Source organism: Anabrus simplex, chromosome 2 (assembly GCF_040414725.1).
Source record: "Anabrus simplex isolate iqAnaSimp1 chromosome 2, ASM4041472v1, whole genome shotgun sequence".
Lineage (NCBI taxonomy): Eukaryota > Metazoa > Arthropoda > Insecta > Orthoptera > Tettigoniidae > Anabrus > Anabrus simplex.
This window is the reverse complement of record NC_090266.1, coordinates 25,861,532-25,886,923: the sequence shown is the minus strand read 5'-3', so window position 1 is coordinate 25,886,923 and position 25,392 is coordinate 25,861,532. Positions and strand designations below refer to the sequence as shown.

The 25,392-nt window shown below is 41.2% G+C and overlaps 1 protein-coding gene across 1 annotated transcript in view; it reads left to right on the top strand.

The window, feature by feature from the left end:
* LOC136863445 (opioid-binding protein/cell adhesion molecule) overlaps positions 1-25,392 on the top strand; it is a 707,217-nt gene that overhangs the window by 348,958 nt on the left and 332,867 nt on the right. The gene's annotated exons all lie outside the window — the stretch shown is intronic.

Here is a 25,392-nt window from a genome sequence, read left to right as displayed (position 1 = left end):
CGTCGTGTTGACCACACGACACATCTGCAGGCCTTCAGGCTGAGCACCGGTCGGTTGGTAGACCAAGGCACATCGGGGCTGTTGAGCCATGGGGTTTGGTGGGGCGAGCAATACCGCATCTCTCCCAATGCTGTTCCTAGCCATTATTTTGCTTAACACTGGCCAAGTCTCCCAGCCACGTATGGATATGCAGTCCATCAAAACAATTTGTGTTCCGTTCGTTTTCTTATGCTCATGTGTAAAGGAAAATTAACCTTAATTGCTTCATACAGTAGGAATGTACGTTTGAATGACGTATTTACGCACTCCTACAGTACGATGCAATTGAGGTTTATTTTCCGTTACAGGGTTGCATAAGAGAATGAACACAACGAAAATTTGTTCTGATGGACTGCATATCCACATGTGGCTCGGAGGGGTGACCAGTCTTAAGGAGAAAGATGAACAAGAAGTTTAATGATTGTCAGATACGTTGTATTGCTCTCTCAGTGACGTTTGACTATAGAACTTCGTGTGGCTATAGCTGGGCTTGTAATTCAGACTTCTGCAGTTTGTAGGAACATGTTGTGGTGGCGGATAGTGAATGATTTGCAGCTGTGTTGAGAACATCACAAATACCAATTCCTTGAGCCAAGGAATATTACCATTTAAGATTTAAGTCTCCCATCCAGCCTGAAATGGAACCAGCGTCCCTACTGTGCTGACTCTTCAGCCTTGGAGCCGGACTCGTAAATCCAGGAGTTGATGACGATGACTGACACAGGAAACATTCATTTTGCATTAGTACCCGAAAATTAAGAACATGGAAATTTCAAACTGCTTTCCTCTAAAACTTCAGGTATAAAGTCCTATCGATTTTAACCCCAGCGTCGTCGAACCGAGCACTTTCTTATAAAGGAGAACAGAACAGAGCGCAGATATTAACATTTAAACTTTGATCGATTTTGTATGAAGCCTAAGCTTGCCGATGAGTTGAGAAGCTACGTAAACGTACCATGAAACCTCGCTCAACTCAGTGCCTAAGTGAAGAATTATATATATGAGGATTGCTGAATACTTAATTAATAGCTCTATGCTTCACATAGTGTACTGAGGAATTCAATTTCAACGATGCTTTGTCGATACGTGATAATGGTATTTAATAAGCATATACTGCCTTAAGTAAAACTAGATTAAAGTAAAAATAAAAATTAAGAACGTTGTGATTAAACTGCGACTGAACAAAATCTGAAATACATTCTCATGACGTTAACCGTTTCGGATTATTGATGATCAGTCGCTTATCCTTATCCTTCTCCTAGTCGCCTACTTCAGTTCATGATCACAATTAGAAAGATACAGCTCAAAGTCATGATGTAAGCAGGGAGAGTACGCGCTTGACTCATTATAATGTACCCCAAGAGTTTTATCAACTCTCTCCTCAGTACACTTCCTCGTTAAAAGCGATACAGAATGTAGAATATTCGAAACGTACTTCGACAAAGATTATTTTCCAATTTCCTTCTGAGGTATAAAAGGCAGTAGAGGATTACTATTTAGTGAAGCCATATTTCACAGCGAACAGCGGAAGTGTTATGAATTACCAATGTTCCTCATCCCAGGAGCAAGCAGGGAGCCCTCCGTTCTCCTTTCTTAGGCCGTAATTAGCAGCAGCCCTGTAAGTTAGCAAATTGCACTCAATTCCTGGGATCATATATAACAAGTCATTAAGCCTGGTGTCACCAGGGCGCGCAGCCTGCCTCGTACGCATACACCTGCGCGCACTCTCTATAATACTCTCACTCTATTATTATTATTATTATTATTATTATTATTACTATTATTATTATTATTATTATTATTATTATTATTATTATTATTATTATTATTATTATTATTATTATTATACACCTTCATTATGGACTGTTATGCCTTAAGCGTTCGGTGTGCAAGCTTATATGAATTAACTAAAAATAAGCACCTTCAAAATCTCTTTGTAATGCACTACAGTTGTTATTAAAAACGAGTTTAACCTTTGTCGTCCAGGTCGCCCAATACGCCTCTTACCCTACACGGCCGAGTCCATTTCTCTCCTCGGTAACCTATCCTCCTTCATCCGTTTCTTATGGTCCCAACACCGAAGCGGTTTTACGCGTATAGGTTCATCCATTCAGTTTAATCGTATCTTAGTATTTATATATTCATTCCGATTTCCCTCCGGCCATTGTTCGTGCATGCTTGTAGGCCTACCATCCAACATTCCGGCTACATTCATCACCATTTGTTGTATATTACGAATAAGATATCTGGAGCCCACCAAACTTTCACTTCCGTGCAGACGAATATAGCCTCCTCCTGTATATTATACCTTCTCCTACAGAATACCGATGAGCGCACTGCATTATTTTCGCTGTACTTTGATTTCGTTTCACTTAGTAGGCTGAAGATATATCGCATCCAAATGAAGAAATACTTAATCGAGTGGACGAGAGGAGAACGATTTGGTGAAATAGGGCCAGAATAAGAAATGACATTGCAGGACTCATCTGAAGACATTACGGACTTGCTCAGTTCGATTTTGAGGAATTGAATTGAATTGAATTGAATTGAATTGAATTGAATTGAATTGAATTGAATTGAATTTATTGATCATGATTTACATGCCACTGAGGCTGAAAAGCCCCTTTATGTAGCGTCTTCTTATAATACAATATAGATTTATGATCACAGTAACTACATTGTTATAATATTAAAGTATTAAACTAAACATGAAACATAAAAAAAATGAAAATACAGATACCAAATCCAGTAAGGTTAAGACATACAATATATAATAAGTAAGAAATTAAGTCATTAAGCCCTTCTGTTATTTTGGACTTCATGGATTTAAAGAATATAAACCTAAGGCAGAGAAACAATTTTCTTCGAATTATACATATTTCTGATTGTTCGACACAAGAATGCCTGATCTCAGCCTCTTGCGTACTCCTCCAGAAAGATAGATGTTAAGAACAGCTTTAGTTGTGTACAGTTAGTGTTATTTGCGAAACGGTGAAGATTAAAGACGTTAAAGATACGTGATGCAGTGCAAACAAAGGATTTGTTAAATCTAGTGGTACGATGAAGGGGAATTTGAAGGATGTTTTTTGTAAACCTATTATCTCTGTTATGTACCGACTCCATAGGTTTAAATGCATTATAAAGGTAGGATGGTGTCTTTAGTTTGAGAATTTTCTGCGTGGCAACAGCTACTGAGATTTCTCGACGTTCATGGAGTTTCAACCATTGTAGCTGTATGTAATAGGGTGTTATGTGTTCATCACGCCTGGCATTTGTAACGTAACGAACACATGCGTTTTGTACCCTCTGTAGTTTTATGTTCAAAGTTTCAGATAAGTCGTTGTATACGACTGCACCACAGTCAATTATTGGAAATATAAGACTTTGAACAAGTAGTTTTCGCATGAAAGGTGGTGTACATGACACGTTACGTTTCAAAATATGCATGGATGACACAACTTTTCGGATTACATTTGACGTATGATCAGACCAGGATAAGGTTCTGTCGAAAATTAGACCTAGATTGTTAACTATGTCACTATATTGAATATCTGTCTCTAGAATTTTTATTGCTGGGAGGGATTTGAGGTCAACAGTTTTCAGGAGTTTTGTGTAACCTATGCAAATAAGCTGGGTCTTAGCCACATTTAATTGGAGGTTATGATTTGTACTCCATTCAATCAACCGAGAGATGTCATGGTTAAAATGCGTTATACAAGAAGATGCGTTAGTGAGACAAAAGTGGAAGTAAGCTTGTAAGTCATCCGCATACATGTGAAAGGTACTGCTTTTAAAGACTTCAGATATATCATTAATATAAATAGAAAAACATAAAGGACCGAGGACTGATCCTTGTGGTACGCCACAGTTTACTGATTTCCAGCAAGAGAATCGACCGTCAATGAACGTGACTCTTTGTGATCTATTTGACAGATATGATCAAACCACGACAGAGCACTCTGGGAGAAGCCAATTGACTTCAGCTTAGCAAGAAATAACTCATGATTAACAGAGTCAAATGCCTTAGAGAAATCAAAGAGACATAAGATAGTAAGCTGCCTCTTATCGGTGGCCGCGCGAATATCATCTGTAACCTTCAGAAGAGCAGTAGTAGTACTATGGCCCTTCTTGAAGCCAGATTGGTAGGGATTTAGAATGTTGTATTTAGACAAATATTCACATATCTGCTCATGAACAATTTTTTCTAGTGCCTTACTAAGTGCACAGAGGATGTTGATAGGCCTAAAATCACTACAGACTGTCGGTGTTTTCTTTTTGGGCACAGGACGTACATTGCCACGCTTCCACTCTGAGGGATAAACTCCATTCTGTATAGAGAAGTTAAATAAGTGCACAAGGGCAGGAAGAAATATGTCCATGCAGGTAGAAATCATGGATACTGGAATATTATCTGGACCTTTAGCCTTAGTTCGTATTGATCTGACTGCTTTTTCTACCTGTGAAGGGTGTACGTACATGAAATAGAATTTATCTCTGTTACTCGGAGTGAGATGTCTATAATGTTTGGCAGTCTCTGACACTTTTGGAGAGTTGGAGTTAGAGACTGATGTCATGTAATATTCACTTAATTCAGATGGAGTAACAGGCATCTGGCTATCTAGAGAGTGACTGACTCCAATACCAAGAGATTTTGCTGCACGCCAAGAAGCTGAGGTGCTCTTACAATTACGGAAGATGTTGTACGTATACTTCACTTTAGTGTTCCTAATTACTTGTTTTGTCTCGTTACGTAAGATCCTGAATTGCTCGTAATCATCTGGAAGTTTAGTTTTAATAAATTTCTTTCTAGCTCTGTCCCGTTTACTTATCAAATCCTTAATACGCTTATTGAACCATGGTGATGACCGGTGTTTTACGAGAATTCTTTTTTGGGGCGCATGCTTGTCATAGAGTGAAAGTACAAAGCTATTGAAGAGAGATACTTTTTGATCTACGTCATTAGACTGAAAAAACATATTCCAGGGTAGTAATTCAGCGTCAGCACGAAGATTGTTCACGTCAAATTTACTAAAGTCTCTAATAAGAATAGTTTTAGGAATTTGTTTTGGAGTGGATAAAGTGAATACAGCATACAGCAAGTCATGACCAGAAAAACCGGCAGCTGGTTCCTGTCCGTATTCCACTAACAACTCATTGCAGTTCGACGAGATTATGTCGAGAGTGCTATCGGAAGTGGCAGTATGAAAGGTTGGATTGAATGGAAGGCAGTCAAGGTTACAAGCGTTGAGCACATTGCGTATATTTTCGCTTTCAAACGTCCCAGTTCCGAACCGAGCATTAATATCGCCCACAACGAATATATATTTATAATTCATAACATGAGAATACATATCATTCAGGAATGTATCCATGAACCCTACTTTTGGTGGACGATATATACAAGCGAAAAGAATTTTAGTATCTGAAAGGGCTATATCAAGGATTATGTACTCAGGTTTCTTACTGTACTCTCCAGGAGATTTACTAAGTACAGTACATTTTATGCAATTCTTCAAATAAACTGCAACACCACCAGCGGCTCTGTTTAATCTGTCGTTATCGAAAATATTATACCCATCGAGACAGATGGCAGAATCTGGTACTGAAGGTTTAAGAAATGTTTCACTGACTGCGATAATATCAAACGAACTCTTGCCGAAAATGTGCCGGAACTCAGATATATGGGAGGAGTCGACAAGAGACTGAGAATTGATATGAATGACTTTAAGATTTCTTGTGTTTCTCACACTAACATCGTACACTAAATCAGATAAGACACACTCATTACTTGTCATAAGTACAATATGGTACAAAGGGTTCAATAGTTCAATAGCAGATCGTTCAAAGAAGTACGATGATTTTAGTAGCATATACAAATATAAAATAATTTTAGGATTTAGAAATTGTGTGATAAAGTGAGAAAAATAAATGAGTAGAAAATTGGTTATAAAATGAATCGCGTTAGCAGATATTTCTAAGTATAAAAAAAAATTATAACTAATATACTACGCTAAATAGAATGGTTGCGAAAGAGAGACTTTTGTATTGTTAGCCTCGCCAGAATTATCTCTACTTCTCGTCCTAGGTATTTCCAGCAATAGAGTGATACACAGGAATACAAAGTATCTCACCGGATCATTTCACTGGAGCTGGGTAGCGTTTCTTCAGTTCCTCAAGGTCACGTTCCGTCTTCACTCGATGTTTCACATCACCAGCGCGCACCATTATAACACCATCCATAGTCCACACTGAATTTAGTCCGAAATGGCTCACAGTACGTTTGAGAATATCAGTACGGGTCTTAGTTAGGTCCTCCCGTATAGTTATACCGCTGTTCTTTAACAGCCTCTTTGATTTTGAAGACTGCATTTCGGTAGGCGTATGAAACAAATTTCACAATGATGGGCCTGGTTTTGTTGTGACTTCTGGTACCAACTCTGTGTGAACGGTCGATCATCGCTGGATCAAGTGGGACATTGATCCGAGTGGCAATCTCCTGAATGCGCTTGTCCGTGTCTTCCCCTGCAGTTTCAGGTACTCCAGATATACGTAAACTGTTCCGACGTTGATAACTTTCCAACTCATCTGTCCTATCGTCTAACTGCCGTTGAAGTTCAGTTATTGCCTCGTCTCGTCTGCTGAGTTCACATTTTAATTCTCTTATTACATCAGTATTAAAATCAATACTTTCCTTAAGTTTTTGTATGACCTTATCGGCTACTCTGTCTACAAGTTCGTCGAGGAGTGAACTGTTCTTAATGAGGTTATCCAACGTTAGCGACACCGTAGTATCTATAACCTCCTTGCTTACACTGGTTCGCAAAGTGTCCGATGGAGTGCACTGATCATCACAGGCCAAGATGTTGGCAGCGCTGTTCTGTGAATTTACAGAACGGTTGGTGTTCTTCACTTGTTCCCGCGTAGTTTCAGCAGTTGCCACATGAGAGCGTGGGCTGTCACTGTTTATTTCCTTGCCGTTAGAGAGTGGGGTGGCACTTCTGCTCGCGGGCTGAGCGATACGGGCTTTAGCCTTCACTTGTTTGCGTGAGTTACCCATTGTAATTCGATAAACTTTTGTAAATTACTTACGAATCACGATACCTTCTTCTTATTAAAGTACCACTGCACATGCACATGTTAAAACACCACTGAATGCACACTTGAAATACACTTAACACCGTCTTATGACACATTCGCAATGATAAATACTGGCGAGGCTCTCACTCGCAAGGTAGTGGTGTACCAAGACCTTAATATGATAAACAGATTATAGTAGATGTACAATGTAGTGTTTACGTAGAAATAAGGTGCCATGGAGATCGTAATAACCAGTCTATGGACGGATGACCGAAATATAAACAACAGCAACAACATATTACCATCCTCATCAATCAATTACTACTGACCTGAATTTTGGGCAGTCATCAATGTGTCAGATACCCTACCTGTTACTTGCCTAGAATTTTCTTAATTGATTGCAAGGAAAGTGGAAATTAATTGAATATCAGCCTTGGTAAGTTATTCCAATCCCTAATTCCTCTTCCAATAAACGAATATTTACCCCGATTTGTCTTCTAAAATTCCAACTTAATCATCATGTTGTAATCTTTCCTACTTGTAAAGAAACCACACAAAATTAATCGTGTACTACTGTCATTCCACGCCATCTTTCCACTGACAACTCGGAACATACCACATCGACGAGTAGCTGGTCTCCTTTCTCCCAAGTCTTCAAAGCCTAAACTTTGCAAAATTTTTGTAACGCTACTCATTCGTCGGAAGTCTCCCGGAACAAATCGAGCTGCTTTCTTTTGGAGTGTTGCTGTTCTTGAATCAAGTAATCCTGGTGAGGGACCAATACACTGGAACCATACTCTAGTTGGGGTCTTACCAGAGACTTATATGCCCTCTCCTTTACATACTTACTAGAACCCCTAACTACCCTCATAACCATATGCAGAGATCTATATCCATTGTTTACAGTCCCATTTATGTGATTACCGCAGAGAACATCTTTCCTTATATTAACACCTAGGTACTTACAGTGATACCCATAAGGAATGTTAACCCCATCAACGCAGAAATTAAAACTGAAGGCAGAATTTTAACCTCGTTATTATCATACGATTGCCTACTGTCCATCTCAAAACATTATAGATATATTTTTCAGTTGCTCATATTCCTGTAGTAGATACTTTTCGATGATTCTGTAACCACCGCCACCACAGACCCTCGGCAGAGGCCTCCACTGCATTGACCTCTGGCAAGGTCATTGCTATGATGGATAAGACTGCATGCTTAACCTCAAATCCGCCATCTTGGAGGGGCTTAACCTTACTTTTTACGCGTAAGAGAGAAAGCCTAACCACATGGAGGGGCCTAACATCAATCTTACGACGAGATTCCCTTCCTGACGCCCAAGAGAGCGAGCTTAACCTCACAGACGTTATCTTGCTTAGAGCTTAGAGGCTACTGCAAAAGATGGCGGCTATACATAGGCTCTTATGCCCTCTTCCTCCTCCGAAGCGACTCAGCCACCCTCCTCCTCCTCATCTGTGTAGCAAAAGGGCAAAAAGAACACCTCCTCCTCATGTGTAGGGCAAAATTGCAAAAAGAATACTCTTCCTGGCAAAGGGGCAAAAGGGATTCTTGGCAGAAGGTCACCTCCTCCTAGCAAAAGGGCAAAAGGAAAAAAGGGCACCTCCTCCTAGCAAAAGAGCAAATGGGCAAAAATAACACTTCCTCCACATCTGTAGGGCAAAAGGGCCCTTAAGCCCCTCGTAAGAGCAGCCACCATCTTGCGCAGTAGCCTCTAAGATATCTTTCTTCGTATAAGCTTCTGTATAGCCGCCATCTTGTGCAATCGCCCATGGCCAGCATTCTTCTCCAAAGAGCCTGTGTATAGCCGCCACCTTGCGCAATCGCCCATAGATGTCTCATAAGAGCCTGTGTATAGCCGCTATTTTGTGCAAGCGTCTCTAAGCTGTCTCATAAGAGTCTATGTGTAGCCGCCATCTTGCATAAGCTGTCTCATAAGCTGTCTCATAAGAACCAATGTATAGCAGCCATATTGTGTAATTTCATAGACGCCACCTTGCGCAAGCACCCTTGGCTGTCTCATAGGAAGCCGTGTATAGCCGCCATCTTGCGCAAGTGCCCTTAGTAGTCTCGTAAGAGCCTATCTATAACTGCCTTCCTTTAGAGTTAGATAGCCGCCATCTTGCTCAAACGCCCTTGGCTGTCTCCAATGAGCAGCAGCCAGTTGCGCAAGCACCTTTTAACCGTCTCATAAGGATCTGTGTATAGCCGCCATCTTGTGCAATTAGCGTTGGGAAGGGCATCCAGCCGTAAAAAGTGGGTTAGGCTCATCCATGCTGTTAGGTGTGCTCTCTTATGCTTATCTCCATTGGCCTACTACTCAAAATAACGTCTCGAGAATGCCCGTTGCCCTACTACTCAAGATTGCGCCGGGAAGGGCATCCGGCCGTAAAACTGTTGTTAGGCCCTTACAAGATAGCGGCCCTGAGGTTAGGCTTGCTGTCCTCCGCCTAAAAAGTAAGGTTAAGCCCCTGCAAGATAACGTCTGTGAGGTTAAGCTCGCTCTCTTAAGCGTCAGGAAGGGCATCTCGTCGCAAACTGAGGCTAGGCCCCTCCACGAGATTAGACTTGCTCTCTTATGCGTAAAAAGTAAGGTTAAGCCCCTCCAAGATGGCGGATGTGAGGTTAAGCATGCAGTCTTCTCCAGCATAGCAATGACCTTGCCAGAGGTCAATCCGGTGGAGGCCTCTGCCGAGGGCCTGTGGTGGCGGTGGTACCAGGACCATCCAAAAGTATCTATTTCCTGTAAAATATTTATTACCCTATGCAAAATAACATCACCCGCAAAAAGCCTTTTGTCTGATTCAAATTCTGTACTCATATCATTTGTATATATATATAAGAAAATGTAAAGGTCCAATAATACTGCCTTGAGGATTTGTGCTCTTAATCATTACGCGGTGAGATAAATCTTAGCCTACTCTAATTATCTGAGTTCTGTTTTCTAGAAATATAGCTACCCATTCAGTTAACCTTTTATCTAGTCCAACTGCACTCATCTTTGCCAGTATTCCCCCATGATCTATATCAAATGCCTTAGAGAGATATATCGCGATGCAGTTCATTTGACCTCCTGAATCCAAGATATCTGCTTATATCTTGCTGGAATCCTACAAGTTGAGCTTCAGTGGAATAACCTTTGCTAAATCGCAACTGCCTTCTGACGAGAGAAACTGCATCAGTAGTATAATGCAGGGATTCGGCAGCCGCCGCCGCCGCACGCCTCCTCCTCCGCCGCCGCCGCCGCCCGCGGGAAATTTGAATTTTGGCGGGAAATTTGAATTTTGGCGCGAGATTTGAATTTGTAAACAAAGCCACGTGCTTTTTGACAGCTGTCATCGACAACAACGCAACGCTAACCTCACTGCTGCCATCTTGACGGGCCTAAACCTCACTAGTGCCAACTTAACCTAACTAGCATGAGGTAAACAAAGCCACGTGTTTTTTGACAGCCACGTGCTTTTTGACAGACAACAACGCATCGCTAACCTCAGTACTGCCATCTTGACGGGCCTAAACCTCAGTAGTGCCAACTTAACCTCACTAGCGCGAGGTAAACAAAGCCACGTGCTTTTTGACAGCCACGTGCTTTTTGACAGATTTGTAAACAAAGCCACGTGCTTTTTGACAGCTGTCATCGACAACAACGCATCGCAAACCTCAGTACTACCATCTTGACGGGCCTAAACCTCAGTAGTGCCAACTTAACCTAACTAGCATGAGGTAAACAAAGCCACGTGTTTTTTGACAGCCACGTGCTTTTTGACAGATTTGTAAACAAAGCCACGTGCTTTTTGACAGACAACAACGCATCGCAAACCTCAGTACTGCCATCTTGACGGGCCTAAACCTCAGTAGTACCAACATAACCTAACTAGCGCGAGATAAACAAAGCCACGTGCTTTTTGACAGCCACGTGCTTTTTTGACAGCTGTCATCCGCCATCTTTAAACTACAGAGCACCGTGCTGCCCTCTTTCGTTACCTGTCATCGGCAGTGCTGCCATCTTGACGGACCTAAACCTTAGTGCTACCAACTTAACCTCACTAGCTCGAGATAAACAAATCCACATGCTTTTTGACAGCCACGTGCTTTTTTGATAGCTGTCATCCGCCATCTTTAATCTATAGAGCACAGTGCTGCCCTCTTTAGCTACTTACCTTTGAAATGTGGTGGCGGATAATTTGAAAAATGCTTTTCGACAAGCAGCCATCTTTAATCCGGAGAGAACAGTGCTGCCCTCTATGTGGTGGCGGCAAATTGAAAAATTCCACGTGCTCTTGTTTGAAAACAAACTCACGTGCTTTTTTGACAGCTGTCATCTATCATCTTTGAGCACAGTGCTGCCCTCTTTAGTTTGAAATGTGGTGGTGGTAAATTCCACGTGCTCTTGTTTGGAAACAAAGCCATGTGCTTTTTTGACAGCTGTCATCCGCCATCTTTAATCAACAGAGCACTGTGCTACTATCATGCGGGCAATTTCATCACCTGTTATCCGCCATCTTTAATCCACAGAACACCGTGCTGCCCTCTTTATGGCTACTACCTTAAGCACGTAGTAGCGGGCAATTTGAAAAGTTCTGTTAGCTATCATCCGCCATCTTTAATCAAGAGAGCACCGTGCTGCCATCTTTAGCTAGATACCTTTGAAATGTGGTGGCGGCAAATTGAAAAATTCCACGTGCTCTTGTTTGGAAACAAACTCACGTGCTTTTTCGACAGCTACCATCCGCCATCTTTAATCAACAGAGCATAGTGCTGCCCTCTTTAGTTTGAAATGTGATGGCGGCAAATTCCACGTGCTCTTGTTTGGTAAACATAGCCATGTGCTTTTTTGACAGCTGTCATCCGCCATCTTTAATACAGAGAGCACCGTGCTGCCCTCTTTATCGTAGTAGATGTAAATTCGTCACCTGTCATCCGCAGTGCTGCCATCTTTAGCTAGATACCTTTGAAAAGTGGTGGCGGATAATTTAAAAAGAAAAATTCTACAGCAGCCCTCTCTCGACGCTAATTGCGTAAGATGGCGGCTATACATGACTCCTTAAGGGTGCTTACGCAAGATGGCTGCTATACACAGGTTCTTATGAGACGCCCTTGGGATGCTTGCGCAAGATGGCAGTTATACATGGCTCCTTATGAGATACCCTAGGGATGCTTGCGCAAGATAGCGGCTGCTCTTATGGGACGGCTTAAGGGTCCTTGGCTAGAGACTCCCTAAGGATGCTTGCGCAAGATGGCGGACACAAGATGGCGGCTATACATAACTCCTTATGAGACGCTTTAAGGGTGCTTGCGCAAGATGGTTGCTACTCTTATGAAGAATGCTAGCTTAGAGGCTAACGTGTCGTGATAGTTCGATTCATTAAATTTAGGGCTTAAATGCAAAATGTTAAATATATCGAAAACGGTGCACCGTAGAGCAAAACGGACAAAATTTTTCTGCCTAATACCTCGGTTCGCAGTATGAGGAACAAGAAAATCATAGTCTAATGATGGGATCAACGGTTCGGTTCCTACTTAGGCCCTTTGGCATTTGCTCTGTTTTAGCTTGTATTGAAGCGAGTCTTCGTAACATGATCAGGTCTAGCTATGGTAGAGAGTATAACGTACCGTGCAGGTTCGATTCATTAAATTTGGAGGCTTAAATGCAAAATGTTAAATATCTCAAAAACGATGCATCGTAGAGCAAAACGGACAAAATTTTTCCGCCTAATACGTAGGTTCGTAGTATCACGAACAAGAAAAAACATAGTCTAATGATGAGATCAACGGTTCGATTCCTACTTAAGCCCTTTGGCATTCGCAGCTATCTATTTCTTCAAGATGGTGGCTGCTCTTATGAGAAACAAGATGCCTTGAGACGTCCTAGGGATGCTTACGCAAGATGGCAGACACAAAATGGTGACTATACATAGCTCCTTATGAGACGGCCTAGGGGTGCTCGCACAAGATGGCGGCTACTCTTATGAAGAAAGCTAGCTTAGAGGCTACTGCGCAAGATAACAGCTGCTGTTATGCATGTGGTGGAGGGCAATTTGAAATTCTATGTGCTTAATCAACAGAGCACCCTGCCGCCCTCTTTGGCTGAAATGTGGTGGTGGATAATTTGAAAAATTCTTTTGACAGCTATCATCTTTAAAAACAATGGCGACTATACATAGGCTGTTAAGGCCTTATCATTCTCCTCCTCCTCCTCCTCCTCCCCCTCCTTCTCTACCTCCTCCTCCGCCTCTTATGTCAAGGCATAGCTTTATATCGAACAAGTTTAAACCTGCATCGCGAAGGCAAGCGCGTGCAGCGATAACATTATTGTGCATGTTTAGACTTTCGAAACATAAGAAGAGTAGAATCAAACGCTGTACTCGATACGACATGTGATCAGAACATTGATTGATGCGTTCAGAAAACAAAATAAGTGATCAAGACTAGAATCGAACAATGTACTCAATACATCATGTGTTTAGAATATGTCAGGGGATACGCTTGTTCTAAGAAGATCAGATTGAAACATAACAAGACTAGAAGAGAACACCGTAATCGATGTTGTTAACTTCAACATGTGATCAGAACATTGATTGATGTGTTCAGAACACAAAATAAGTGATCATGACTAGAATCGAACACTGTACTCGATACAACATGTGATCAGAACATTGATCGATGTGTTCAGAACACGAAATAAGTGATCAAGACTAGAATCGAACACTGTACTCAATACAACATGTATTTAGAACATGTTAGGGGGTACCCTTGTTCTAAGAAGATCAGAATGAAACATAACAAGACTAGAATCGAACACTGTAATCGATGTTGTTAACCTCAAGATATGATCAGAACATTGTTTGATGTGTTCAGAGCAAAAGTACAATTTTGATGATTTGCGCAGCTAACTCGCTCGGTAAACGATGTGGCCAAAGTATAACTTCAAATTATTTACCTTCCATCATTCGTCTTGTGTGTAAAAATCAGTCGAACAAGTTATCGCATAAACATAGCTGAAAAAAAATCGTGATAGGGTATGGAACCCAGGGGTTACATCTTGTCAGAAGAGCACAAAGGATGAAAGGACTCTTCCTCCTCCTTACCGCACATTCCTTGGCTAAAGGGCTAATGGGCTAAAGGGCTAATGGGCTAAAGGGCTAATGGGCTAAAGGGCTAATGGGCTAAAGGGCTAAAGGGCTAAAGGTGCAACAACCTCGTCGATCGCTATCAGCAAGAACGCTTGTACTTTGTAGAAAATTAATCTTTATTTTTAAATGGTTTCATGTTCAGAACAAGGAATGGAACCTAGGGGTTACGTCTTACGTAATAAAATCCCCGAGGTGCGATGAGTTACGTTTTTCGAACTAGTGTTTGGAACATTGAACTTTTCAAGATGATAGCAGAGAGTTTAGCAATGTTCTGTTGTTGGATTTTAAATTCCGCGCTACAACATGCATAAGGTGGCAGCCTTGAGGTTTACCGCCGTAAAGATGGCAAGAGTGAGGTTAACAATGTTCTGTTGTTGGATTTTAAATTCCGCGCTATAACATGCATAAGGTGGCAGCCTTGAGGTTTACCGCCGTAAAGATGGCAGCAGTGAGGTTAGCGACGCTCTATTGTCCTTCAAAATTGAGGTTAGGGTTCGTCAAGAAGACAGCTGTCAAAAAAGCACGTGGCTATGTTTACCAAACAAGAGCACGTGGCTGTGACGTCACGGTCACGTAGTATGCCGCCTCAGCATGCAAAGTTTAATGTCTACAACTACGTAGTAAACATTCTGCTATGTTCACAAGGTTTTTTACACATAACTATTCTTTATGCTTTAAGTTCATTCACATGGGCTATGCTAAGATAGCAATACAAACACATGCGAGCTTTGTACATTCTAATGGAATAAGTTTAGTACTATGTGCATCATGGATACATGATGTGTGCACGCATTTAAACTTGACTATACGTAATGCTGCTGCTTTGTTTACAAGATTTTTATACATTGCTATTCTTTATGCTTTAAGTTCGTGCACACACAAGCGATAGTCGTACGCTCTGGCAGGAGAAGTTTAGTACGACAGTCGATGCATACATTATCGATAGGTGATGTGTACACGCTTTAGAACATAGCTCATCTTTATGCTTTAAGTTCGTGCACATGGGTTTGGGATACACAAAAGCGATTGCTACATGCTCTAGCTGAAGAAGTCTAGTACGATAGTCGATGCATGTAAAATCGATAGGTTATGCTAAGATAGCAGCACACTTACATGATTTTAGCACAATCTAGTGGAAAAAGTTTAGTATGATAGTCGTTTCGTGCAAATTCATTAGGTAATGTGTAAACGCTTTGAAACAAGGCTATTCTTTGTACTTTAAGTTCATGCGTACAGGTTATGCTAAGATAGCAGCACAATCTAGCGCAAGAAGTTTAGTACGAGACATGCAAAATCGATAGGTGACGTGTACACGCTTTGAAGCATGGCTATTCTTCGTACTTTAAGTTCATGGGTATAAGTTATGCTAAGATACCAGCACAATCTAGCGGAAGAAGTTTAGTACGAGATTCGATGCATGCAAAATCGATAGGTGATGTGTACACACTTTGAAACATAGCTATTCTTTGTACTTTAAGTTCATGTGTATGAGTTATGCTAAGATAGCAGCACAACCTAGCGGAAGAAGTTTTGTACGAGAGTCGATACATGTAAAGTCGATAGGTAATGTGTACACGCTTTGAAACATGGCTATTCTTTGTACCTTAAAGTCATGCGTATAGGTTATGCTAAGATAGCAGCACAATCTAGCGGAAGAAGTTTAGTATGATATTCGATACATACATTATCGATAGGTAATGTGTACACGCTTTGAAACAAGGCTATTCTTTGTACTTTAAGTTCATGCGTCTTAGTTATGCTCGCGATAGTCGATGCATGTAAAATCGATAGGTTATGCTAAGATAGCAGCACACTTACACGATTTTAGCACAATCTCGTGGAAGAAGTTTAGTACGAGAGTCGATGCTTGCAAAATCATTAGGTAATGTGTACACGCTTTGAAACAAGGCTATTCTTTGTAGTTTAAGTTCATGCGTCTTAGTTATGCTAAGATAGCAGCACAATCTATCTGAAGAAGTTTTGCACGAGAGTCGATACATGCAAAATCGATAGTTGATGCGTACACGCTTTGAAACATGACTATTCATTGTACTTTAAGTTCATGGGTATAGGTTATGCTAAGATAGCAGCACAATCTAGCGGAAGAAATTTAGTACAAGATTCGATGAATGCAAAATCAATAAGTAATGTGTACACGCTTTGAAACATGGCTATTCTTTATACTTTAAGTTCATGTGTATAAGTTATGCTAAGATAGCAGCACAACCTAGCGGAAGAAGTTTAGTACGATATTTGTTGCATGCAAAGTCGATAGGTAATGTGTACACGCTTTGAAACATTGCTATTCTTTGTACCTTAAGGTCATGCGTATAGGTTACGCTAAGATAGCAGCACAATCTAGCGGAAGAAGTTTAGTACGAGAGTCGATGCTTGCAAAATCGATAGGTAATGTGTACACGTTTTGAGACATAGCTATTCTTTGTTCTTTAAGTTCATGCGTCTTAGTTATGCTGAGATAGCAGCACAATCTACCTGCAGAAGTTTAGTACGAGAGTCGATACATGCAAATTCGATAGTTGATGTGTACACGCTTTGAAACATGACTATTCATTGTACTTTAAGTTCATGGGTATAGGTTATGCTAAGATAGCAGCACAATCTAGCGGAAGAAATTTAGTACGATATTTGATGCATGCAAAATCAATAAGTAATGTGTACCCGCTTTGAAACATGGCTATTCTTTGTACTTTAAGTTCATGTGTATAAGTTACGCTAAGATAGCAGCACAACCTAGCGGAAGAAGTTTAGTACGATATTTGTTGCATGCAAAGACGATAGGTAATGTGTACACGCTTTGAAACATAGCAATTCATACTGCTGCTCTGTTCCCAAGACTTTTAAGCATAGCTAACCCTAATACTGCTCTTAACGACGTCGAGCTAAGGATTGATTACGTGACCGTGACGTCACGACCACGTGCTCTTGTTTGGTATACATAGCCACGTGCTTTTTTGACAGCTGTCTTCTTGACGAACCCTAACCTCACTTTGAAGGACAATAGAGCGTCGCTAACCTCACTGCGCCATCTTTACGGCGGTAAATCTCAAGGCTGCCACCTTATGCATGTTATAGCGCGGAATTTAAAATCCAACAACAGAACATTGTTAACCTCACTCTTGCCATCTTTACGGCGGTAAACCTCAAGGCTGCCACCTTATGCATGTTGTAGCGCGGAATTTAAAATCCAACAACAGAACATTGCTAAACTCTCTGCTATCATCTTGAAAAGTTCAGTGTTCCAAACACTAGTTCGAAAAACGTAACTCATCGCACCTCGGGGATTTTATTACGTAAGACGTAACCCCTAGGTTCCATTCCTTGTTCTGAACATGAAACCATTTACAAATAAAGATTAATTTTCTACAAAGTACAAGCGTTCTTGCTGATAGCGATCGACGAGGTTGTTGCACCTTTAGCCCTTTAGCCCTTTAGCCCTTTAGCCCTTTAGCCGATTAGCCCTTTAGCCCATTAGCCCTTTAGCCAAGGAATGTGCGGTAAGGAGGAGGAAGAGTCCTTCCATCCTTTTTGCTCTTCTGACAAGATGTAACCCCTGGGTTCCATACCCTATCACGATTTTTTTTCAGCTATGTTTATGCGATAACTTGTTCGACTGATTTTTACACACAAGACCAATGATGGAAGGTAAATAATTTGAAGTTATACTTTGGCCACATCGTTTACCGAGCGAGTTAGCTGCGCAAATCATCAAAATTGTACTTTTGCTCTGAACACATCAAACAATGTTCTGATCATATCTTGAGGTTAACAACATCGATTACAGTGTTCGATTCTAGTCTTGTTCTGTTTCATTCTGATCTTCTTAGAACAAGGGTACCCCCTAACATGTTCTAAATACATGTTGTATTGAGTACAGTGTTCGATTCTAGTCTTGATCACTTATTTCGTGTTCTGAACACATCGATCAATGTTCTGATCACATGTTGTATCGAGTACAGTGTTCGATTCTAGTCATGATCACTTATTTTGTGTTCTGAACACATCAATCAATGTTCTGATCACATGTTGAAGTTAACAACATCGATTACAGTGTTCTGTTCTAGTCTTGTTATGTTTCAATCTGATCTTCTTAGAACAAGCGTATCCCCTGACATATTCTAAACACATGATGTATTGAGTACATTGTTCGATTCTAGTCTTGATCACTTATTTTGTTTTCTGAACGCATCAATCAATGTTCTGATCACATGTCGTATCGAGTACAGCGTTTGATTCTACTCTTCTTATGTTTCGAAAGTCTAAACATGCACAATAATGTTATCGCTGCACGCGCTTGCCTTCGCGATGCAGGTTTAAACTTGTTCGATATAAAGCTATGCCTTGACATAAGAGGCGGAGGAGGAGGTAGAGAAGGAGGGGGAGGAGGAGGAGGAGGAGGAGAATGATAAGGCCTTAACAGCCTATGTATAGTCGCCATTGTTTTTAAAGATGATAGCTGTCAAAAGAATTTTTCAAATTATCCACCACCACATTTCAGCCAAAGAGGGCGGCAGGGTGCTCTGTTGATTAAGCACATAGAATTTCAAATTGCCCTCCACCACATGCATAACAGCAGCTGTTATCTTGCGCAGTAGCCTCTAAGCTAGCTTTCTTCATAAGAGTAGCCGCCATCTTGTGCGAGCACCCCTAGGCCGTCTCATAAGGAGCTATGTATAGTCACCATTTTGTGTCTGCCATCTTGCGTAAGCATCCCTAGGACGTCTCAAGGCATCTTGTTTCTCATAAGAGCAGCCACCATCTTGAAGAAATAGATAGCTGCGAATGCCAAAGGGCTTAAGTAGGAATCGAACCGTTGATCTCATCATTAGACTATGTTTTTTCTTGTTCGTGATACTACGAACCTACGTATTAGGCGGAAAAATTTTGTCCGTTTTGCTCTACGATGCATCGTTTTTGAGATATTTAACATTTTGCATTTAAGCCTCCAAATTTAATGAATCGAACCTGCACGGTACGTTATACTCTCTACCATAGCTAGACCTGATCATGTTACGAAGACTCGCTTCAATACAAGCTAAAACAGAGCAAATGCCAAAGGGCCTAAGTAGGAACCGAACCGTTGATCCCATCATTAGACTATGATTTTCTTGTTCCTCATACTGCGAACCGAGGTATTAGGCAGAAAAATTTTGTCCGTTTTGCTCTACGGTGCACCGTTTTCGATATATTTAACATTTTGCATTTAAGCCCTAAATTTAATGAATCGAACTATCACGACACGTTAGCCTCTAAGCTAGCATTCTTCATAAGAGTAGCAACCATCTTGCGCAAGCACCCTTAAAGCGTCTCATAAGGAGTTATGTATAGCCGCCATCTTGTGTCCGCCATCTTGCGCAAGCATCCTTAGGGAGTCTCTAGCCAAGGACCCTTAAGCCGTCCCATAAGAGCAGCCGCTATCTTGCGCAAGCATCCCTAGGGTATCTCATAAGGAGCCATGTATAACTGCCATCTTGCGCAAGCATCCCAAGGGCGTCTCATAAGAACCTGTGTATAGCAGCCATCTTGCGTAAGCACCCTTAAGGAGTCATGTATAGCCGCCATCTTACGCAATTAGCGTCGAGAGAGGGCTGCTGTAGAATTTTTCTTTTTAAATTATCCGCCACCACTTTTCAAAGGTATCTAGCTAAAGATGGCAGCACTGCGGATGACAGGTGACGAATTTACATCTACTACGATAAAGAGGGCAGCACGGTGCTCTCTGTATTAAAGATGGCGGATGACAGCTGTCAAAAAAGCACATGGCTATGTTTACCAAACAAGAGCACGTGGAATTTGCCGCCATCACATTTCAAACTAAAGAGGGCAGCACTATGCTCTGTTGATTAAAGATGGCGGATGGTAGCTGTCGAAAAAGCACGTGAGTTTGTTTCCAAACAAGAGCACGTGGAATTTTTCAATTTGCCGCCACCACATTTCAAAGGTATCTAGCTAAAGATGGCAGCACGGTGCTCTCTTGATTAAAGATGGCGGATGATAGCTAACAGAACTTTTCAAATTGCCCGCTACTACGTGCTTAAGGTAGTAGCCATAAAGAGGGCAGCACGGTGTTCTGTGGATTAAAGATGGCGGATAACAGGTGATGAAATTGCCCGCATGATAGTAGCACAGTGCTCTGTTGATTAAAGATGGCGGATGACAGCTGTCAAAAAAGCACATGGCTTTGTTTCCAAACAAGAGCACGTGGAATTTACCACCACCACATTTCAAACTAAAGAGGGCAGCACTGTGCTCAAAGATGATAGATGACAGCTGTCAAAAATGCACGTGAGTTTGTTTTCAAACAAGAGCACGTGGAATTTTTCAATTTGCCGCCACCACATAGAGGGCAGCACTGTTCTCTCCGGACTAAAGATGGCTGCTTGTCGAAAAGCATTTTTCAAATTATCCGCCACCACATTTCAAAGGTAAGTAGCTAAAGAGGGCAGCACTGTGCTCTATAGATTAAAGATGGCGGATGACAGCTATCAAAAAAGCACGTGGCTGTCAAAAAGCATGTGGATTTGTTTATCTCGAGCTAGTGAGGTTAAGTTGGTAGCACTAAGGTTTAGGTCCGTCAAGATGGCAGCACTGCCGATGACAGGTAACGAAAGAGGGCAGCACGGTGCTCTGTAGTTTAAAGATGGCGGATGACAGCTGTCAAAAAAGCACGTGGCTGTCAAAAAGCACGTGGCTTTGTTTATCTCGCGCTAGTTAGGTTATGTTGGTACTACTGAGGTTTAGGCCTGTCAAGATGGCAGTACTGAGGTTTGCGATGCGTTGTTGTCTGTCAAAAAGCACGTGGCTTTGTTTACAAATCTGTCAAAAAGCACGTGGCTGTCAAAAAACACGTGGCTTTGTTTACCTCATGCTAGTTAGGTTAAGTTGGCACTACTGAGGTTTAGGCCCGTCAAGATGGTAGTACTGAGGTTTGCGATGCGTTGTTGTCGATGACAGCTGTCAAAAAGCACGTGGCTTTGTTTACAAATCTGTCAAAAAGCACGTGGCTGTCAAAAAGCACGTGGCTTTGTTTACCTCGCGCTAGTGAGGTTAAGTTGGCACTACTGAGGTTTAGGCCCGTCAAGATGGCAGTACTGAGGTTAGCGATGCGTTGTTGTCTGTCAAAAAGCACGTGGCTGTCAAAAAACACGTGGCTTTGTTTACCTCATGCTAGTTAGGTTAAGTTGGCACTAGTGAGGTTTAGGCCCGTCAAGATGGCAGCAGTGAGGTTAGCGTTGCGTTGTTGTCGATGACAGCTGTCAAAAAGCACGTGGCTTTGTTTACAAATTCAAATCTTGCGCCAAAATTCAAATTTCCCGCCAAAATTCAATTTTCCCGCGGGCGGCGGCGGCGGAGGAGGCGGCGGAGGAGGAGGCGTGCGGCGGCGGCGGCCGCCGAATCCCTGCATTATACTACTTGCATCATAAATACTTGAAGAGATCCACCTGTTCCAGTACCGTATTCCCGTCCTGATATTCAGTCTTCTTGCAATAGAATGGTACGAAGTTGGACTAAAAATTTCGAACATTTGTCTATATACTCCTGAAAGTCCTTTTAGGCTGAAACAGGTTTAGCTATTGTTATTTTTCAAAACTCCATGTTGGCGGTGCGTGCCCTGAATAGTATGGTATATGCTGGTTTTCGTCCGCTCACCTTGCCTCACCTTTCTTCTAACACACCCGTTCGTAACGTTCAGGATTTGACACCACAAGTTGAGAAAATATTGTCCGGCAACATTTTATGAGCTTTTTATTAACAAATGAGTGATCACTAATTAAGGGGCTGCTCCGATTTATACGTAACAGCATTCTTAATTCCTCTCTGTATCTAACCAAATATGTCGTTCATTTTCACATTCGTTATAAGTTTTACCATCTTGTGTGTTAACTTTACGGACCCGATTTTCGGAACGCTGTTTATGTTTTCTCAGGTAGTTGTCACTTTGAACACTGTGTCTGGGTCGAAATAACTCTCTGCCCTTACCAACTCACTGTTCGTTTTCCTATTTATTAACAAATAAGTAACACATCTTTCACATTTCTGAACTCTTCTTACAAATAAACTCACACAATTGAATATTTTCTCATTTTTCTCTCGTGTTCAAATTGGTTGACGACTCTATAACGTTGTCCCGAGTATTTTCAAACTGCCGAGCGGCATACACATGTCCTAATTTCTTTATTTTCGATACATGTCTTACAACCACTCGGAATCATGTTCCGCACACTTAAATTACGAAGTCATCCCCGAACATCACAATACTGGTTATCTCCTTGTTTTTCTATGATAACGCCCCTCCTGGAAGTAATGTGCTTCTTGTAAACAGTAAATGAAATGGATTTTTCCGCGTGAACAAATTCATACTTGTCCTCAGGAATGCAACAAACGTTCCTTTAATATGTGTGTACATGATTTCCTCTTTATCGGAAAGCTGTGCAGCTTCCTGAATATTAATGCTGGGCGTTAATAAGAGCTGCAAATATTGCGCGAAGCCAGGACGTTTGACTGCTGGAGGAATAGCCATCCGCCGTGTCGAATAGGACTCGTCCCGCCTTCACAACTGATGGCAGCACTGTGTGATGTGTCAGTGGAGAACGGAACGTACGGTGAGGGAAGACAGTCGCTGGATTTGAGCACTGACACGAACCAGGATTTACTTTACCATTCTGAGCCTAATTTTGTGTAAATTTCTATGTGATAAAGTAGTATTTATATGTTAAGCTGAATATCATGTAAAGTTTAGTATCAAGGCACTGGAAATATTGAAGTTAAGTTTATACTTGGATGTGGTGATGTAACAAACACAGCGGTACGCTACTAAAAATGACATATTTTCTAAATATTGGGTGAATTCCTAAGCATTTACGTTGCAGTTATAATATGCTATATAAAGGGAATATTTTCTGCAAATTCCGTATTAGTCTCTTTGCTATTGCTTTTAACTTTATGATTCAAAACTGGTACGTCATTTTCAATTGTCAAATCCTTGTTTTGCTTCTTGTATTATGTAACGTGTCACTTTCTTCTACTTTATATTATCGTCACCAGATTCTATTCCCGGTACTCTCAGAAATTAAAGAATGGCAGGAGGGCTGGTACGTGTTTAAAATGGTACATACAGCTCACCTCTATTGGGGGTGTGCCTGAAGAGAGCTGCAGAACTCAGGATGAGGGCACGAGTTTATTTTCTTGTTTTTGATATATCTTCTAATATTTGGTTTTCATCTAATACTTTGTAAGATTTGCGTTGTTGTTCTTGTTGCCGCTTTTGCTGTAACGCAACATAAACTTTACTTCCACTTCGTTGTCGTACTACTGTATGTAGGCATTGCAAAATGACCTCGATAATCTTGTGCGATGGACAGTAGGCAATGTTATGATGATAAACGGGGTTAAAAGTCAGGTTGTCAGTTTCACTAATAGGAAAAATCCTCTCAGTTTTAATTACTGCGTTGTTTGGGGGTGAAAGTTCCTTGTGGGAATTATTGTAAGTATCTAGTGTTAATATGAGAAATTATATTCATTTGTATGTTCCGAGCTGTCAGTGGAATGACATTAATAGACGAATGAGTTTGAGTGGTGTCTTTAAAAGTAGGAAAGTTTGGAACATGAAGATAAAGTTGTAATTCAAGAGGGAAAATTGGGGCAAATATTCGTTTATAGGAAGGGGTGTAAGGGATTGGAATAACTTACCCAGGGAGATGTTCAATAAACTTCCAATTTCTTTGCAATTATTTAAGGAAAGGCTAGCCTAAATGCAGATTGATTGATTGATTGATTGATTGATTGATTGATTGATTGATTGATTGATTGATTGATTGATTGATTGATTGATTGATTGATTGATTGAAGACGAATTGTGCTGTATTTGTTATAAAAGTAGTAATAAGTGCTCCCAAATGCCCACTTAAAACAAGGAAAGCGTAAATCGTCCCTATTAAACATAAACCTCATAATTCCCAGTGCTCTTCCGGTCCATTACTCTACTTAAAAGTGGTCAAGCTTTCCAACCACATTTGGACATGCATTCCATCAGTACAGTTTTCGTTGGGTTCATTTTCCTTTGCTAATGTGTAAAGGAGAATGAACCTGAAATACATTCATCTGTAGGAGTGCGTAAATACGTCATGCAAACAGTCAGAGAAATGAAGACATCCTTCCGCATATTCGATAATTGTATCTTGCTATTATTTGTCATAGCAGTTCAAGTTCAGGTTGGTAGTTACTGCAGCTTCCTGAACTGAATGTAACACAACTGACACTCATTCACGTTTCATTTCCTTGCAGATGGTCATGTTTCTGAGAGTAGAAAAGAACGCTGTTACTTCAGCAATGGGTGCAGTGTCAAGCTCTAAGGCTGCGCATGAATGTGAAATATACGTCAAACAGTGCACGCGATCGTTTGAAACGGAAGCTTCCTGAATATCGGAAGTGACTTCTTGGAAGAGGCTTGGTCGTTACGTACTTACCTTCCTAATAAGCTTGTTGATAGTACAGGCTGCAGTGTTCATTAGCAGGAGAAATGATTAATGGAGAAAAGCACGCGGTAATCAGCAACACGGCTCGAGTAGAGCAGGCTTAATGAATCTTTGTTGGTGTCACCTGTTTCCTGGACGAGATTACACAACCTCCACAGCCGAGTGCGTTCAATTTTTTGCATGTAAATACCCAGTCATTCGATCAGTGAACATTAGTCCGATCCATTTCCCTGCGAAATTTTATAGTTGTACCATTCTGCATCTTTGACGATGATATAAAACTCTCCCATACATATCATTGAACCCATATCCCAACACGAACAATGGAGAATCACTGTCTCTTCCCATACTAAGTAGTACTCCCACTCCTTTTGCAAATCAGCGGCTCCCAAACAGTAGGCTGTGCGCCCCACCTAACATAAGTACCGTATTAAAAGCGAAGAAAAGCAATGTAATCCATCCTGTTTTCTTAAAACATTAAAATCAAATAGAGCTGCTAGGATCGAAAAGATTTGCTCCTGTGCATTTTATTCATCATCCTCATCATCATCATCATCATCATCATCACCATCCCCCCTGTGAACCTTGTGACTTTGCTGCTGAAGACGGTGGGGGTACGTCTTGCGCTT